The following is a 4335-nucleotide window of genomic DNA, read 5'->3' as shown; positions in this document are numbered from 1 at the left end:
CTACTGCCCCCTCCAAGAAGAAGAGGAAGACCAAGAAAGATCGGGCTGCTCCCACAGAGCCTTTGATAGTTGAACCCATTTCTATGGTCTATCCTGAAGCTGAACGCCAACTGACTATCCATGAGCCTGCTTCCACAGAGGCTCATGAAGCTGAAGACTTTCCAGCAGCTGACCCCATCGCTGCTGAAGACATTGGTCAACATGACCATGTAGAAGATGGTGCAGTCCTTCCTCAGCTTGAGAACAGCGAACTCATCAGCATTGGTCGTCCACTGATGCCAATTGCACAGGATGCTTCATGGGCGGATTGCCCACAAGAGGAAGAAGACTATGAGGCCCAACCCACTCCAACTCCACAGGCGTCGCCCACGTTGCGCAGGCTTCGCAAAGGTCCAAGGCCTCAAGTCTCTGCTGAAGACAATCCGGCTGCATCAGTCGCAAAAGAAGAAGTCCCACAAGTTCCCACTCCCCTGTCCTACCAAGAAGCAGTTCTCAAGGAGAACGTGCTTGTGTCCGACCCTCCAGCTCGTCAAGTGGAGGATGAAAATCTTAAGGCTGCCACAACCACCAATGAAGCTAATGTGGAGCCCTCCCCAACAAAAGCTTCAGAAGACAGCGAAGCCACTGATCCTGCCACTTCTGTTCCTGAGTCTGCTGCCGGTCCCCAGTTTGACTATCATGTTGAGCACAGGCCTCAGGTACAGAAGCCAATCCCAAGATTGCCAAGGTTCCCAGGTCCTGCATCAGCACCTGGCTCCTTCAATATAAATGGCTTCAGAGCAGACAACACATTCTTCGTTAGCTCCAGGAACCCCTACTCAAGGGAAAGGATATCATCTGATCGGTTCTAGAGCTATCCGCAACGAAGCTACTACTCATGCATTCTTTACAACCAAGGTCGCATCTTCCCACTCAAGTGCCTTGACATTGAAGCTATAGCTGGTCTGCCCTGTCTGGAAGAAGCTTTGGATTGCTTCAAGGAAGTTGGACTGCTGCCGTTCGTTACTGACCAAGAGCATTGGAATGAAGAGTTGCTGCTCCAATTCTATGCCATACTTCACATCCGCGGGTATAGCAGAAATCCGAAGACTTGGGTCCTGGAGTGGATGACAGGAACGTTCATAACGAAGCCAATGCATTTGACATCATTGAGCTCACTGGTTTGCCCACTCCTGGCGATCTCTACGAGCATGGCTGTCAGCTGCATAGTGAAGCTATTGAGAGCATCTTTCAGAAGCCTGAACCTGATATGAGTTAGATGCTCAGCATGATGAAGCCATTGCCCCAAGATGCTGCTTATCCCACAGAGTCTTCATTGAAGACCTTGAGTATCTGCCAAGAACCATCTATCACATCATCAGGCGAACTCTCTGGCCCATCAAAGGGCACTCTCCAAATGCCAAGCTTGAGGGTGCAATGAAGACTTTGGTCTTCTATATTCTTCATGGAAAATGCTTCAATGCACAGGACTTCTTCATTCGCCAACTTGCTGCATCAGGCTCTAATCTGTTTGGCTTGAAGTTCTACACCCCATGGGTAATGCGGCTAATCAAACTTCACTCTGATATCTCATATCAGCCATCTGCTCGCAATCATCGGATTTTTCTGCCTGATGTGGATATCTCTATTGAAGCCATCTATCCTGAGCCTGCCAAGGAACCTCTATGTCTTCAAAATGCAGAGCATCAGAGTTTCTCTCATAACATTGAAGGAGTTGAAGCAGTCACTCGGGTGTATCCTTTGGCTGGCACTACACATGCACCACACCCTGCTTCCACTGAAGCCACTGATAGTACAACTGCTCCACGACCCAAGAAGCGCACTCGTGTTCTCAACAACCGAGAGCTTCTTGTGGCACTTCATCAGAAACAGGATAGGCATCATGACTGGCTGAAGCATCAGATGAAAAGCCTCTTGGTGGATGTTAATCGCATTCGCAATCTTGCCACCAAGAATGCTTTCGTTGCCCATGAAACCTGTCGCCGCACATGGAAAGGACTAACGATGATGTGTTCTAAAGATGATCTTCAAGAGGATGGCTTCAATGAGCGATTCAAGTTTGACTCCACACCTCCTCGAAGGGCTGTGCTGCTAGGAACTCCATCCCTTGAAGACTCTGAGTTCTCTTCCTCTACTGCAATAGTGACTGCTAGAGTTATCGAGGATGAAGACGATGCTACTTCACCGCCACCTCCTTCAGCATGCTTCAACTCTGCTCCAAGCTCTTCAGCACCGCCAAACACCACCAACGACCCTGCTACTTCACCTACTCCGCATGGGAACGAGTAGATGCTCTATGTCTTCAAACCTTTTTGGTCCTTACTGACAAAAGGGGGAGATGCATATGAGGTTGATACTCTTCAAGCGGGTCCATATGGGCGGGTGCTTTATATTTTGCTTCGTGCTTACAACTCTCATTTTGCTACATTTGGTTCTTTGAGTTGTAACACTTAAACACGATGGTCATCTGCTACTTATCTGCCACCTTGTTTTGCGATGATAAATTCCGCATGTGCGACGATAAATTCCGCACTTAGATCATTCTGCAAACGTCCATTTTCCATTATGCATGTCATTATCTTCATATACTTTCACATGCATAGTGGATTGTCATCATAAGTTGAAGTGGATCTCCATAAGTACATCCTGCCATGTGCATTTGCATTCCAAAAGCAAATTACTTATATGCACATCTTTAGGGGGAGCCCTTGCAACTTATGAAGACAATTCCTTATCCTTTACAATTTCACAGATTATATTCCCCGTTGAAAACTTCAACTAGATTGTCATTAATCACCAAAAGGGGGGAGATTGTAAGTGCATCTAGTGCCACCCCTAGTTGGTTTTGGAGTATTGATGACAAACCTAGTTGAGGGACTAATGTGTTTGTGAGAATTGCAGGATAACACATGTAGAAGTCCCTCATTGATTTGGTTTTCCTACCAGAGATGACCCCTAAAAATGTATGAAGACATTGAAGTCAAAGGTGGTATATGAAGATATTCACATTGAAGACTATGACAAGAGAAGACACCACATGAAGCCTATGGAGCTCGAAGACTTAGATCTTTCGTAGTTCTTTTTCTTTTGTGTTGAGTCATAGGAACCACCGTACTGTTAAGTGGGGTCCAAGAGAACCAGTCAGAATGACTGAAGTGATGCCTAACCAAAACCTATGTCTTCGAGTGAAGACTATGAGAGCGAATCTTGTCCAGAGTCGGACAAGTCAGCTTTGCTTGCAGCCCAAGTAAAGTTGCCGTGTGAGTTTGAAATCTGACCGTTGGAACACGTGTCAGTTACTTAGTGACCCAGGGTCATTTCGGAAAAATCAGGTCGGGTTGCCAAGTGGCTATAAATAGCCCACCCCCTACAACCATAAACGGTTGGCTGCTCGGATTGAAAGTATGGCTTTTGTCGTTTGAGAGCAACCCACCTCGAAGCCTTTGAGAGAGAATTCCTTGCGAGGATAAAGCCCTAACCACCCAGAGCCAAAGAGAATTAGGCATCACTTAAGTCTTCTTGTCTGTGTGATCTGAAGACTTATTACACTTGAGGACTGTGCATCCTCCAGCCGGTTAGGCGTCGCGTTCTGAGCATCCAAGAGACATTGTGGATTGCCGGTGAACGAAGTCTGTGAAGGTTTGGGAGTCTACCTTGAAGACTTACCGGAGTGATTGGGCGAGGTCTGTGTGACCTTAGCTCAAGGGGAAAACGGTGAGGACTGGGTGTCTTGAGCTGCGTGTTCAGGACTGGGTGTCCGGGATTGTGTGTCCTAAGGTTTACATACCTAGCCGTCCTAACTAGACGTACAGTTGTCACAGCAACTGGAACTGGTCCAACAAATCATTGTCTTCAACGAGTCACTGGTTTCATCTTCCCACCCCTTTACTTACTGTTACTCCTTGTGAAGTCATTGTATGTTTGCACTATCTTTTGTCTTCACTGAGTAACTGTGTTTCCTGTTTGGCTTCTCAATATCTTCCTACCTGATCCTTACTACATTGCTGCTATTAGTCATTGTGCTTTCACTCTATTGAATACTTGACTATGGCCTGCCTAGTGTAGTCTACCTTCCGCTGCAGGGTATTAGGTTTATTTCTATCGTTTGTCTTCATAACTCCCATGTTTTGAAGACTTTCATAAAAATCGCCTATTCACCCCCCCCCCCTCTAGTCGATATAACGCACTTTCACCGCTCAACATGGCTCTTCAGGTATGGCCAGGATTCGATCCCATGGATTTCTCTTAGGAATCGAGATGAATTCTATCTTCTCTATATCTGATTTGCGCCTAATCTTGGTTCTTGGATCAGGTGTGGATGGTTGGGGAGGACGG

This window comes from Triticum dicoccoides, chromosome 6A (genome assembly GCF_002162155.2).
Source record: "Triticum dicoccoides isolate Atlit2015 ecotype Zavitan chromosome 6A, WEW_v2.0, whole genome shotgun sequence".
NCBI classification, from domain to species: domain Eukaryota; kingdom Viridiplantae; phylum Streptophyta; class Magnoliopsida; order Poales; family Poaceae; genus Triticum; species Triticum dicoccoides.
This window is presented reverse-complemented; position numbering follows the sequence as displayed.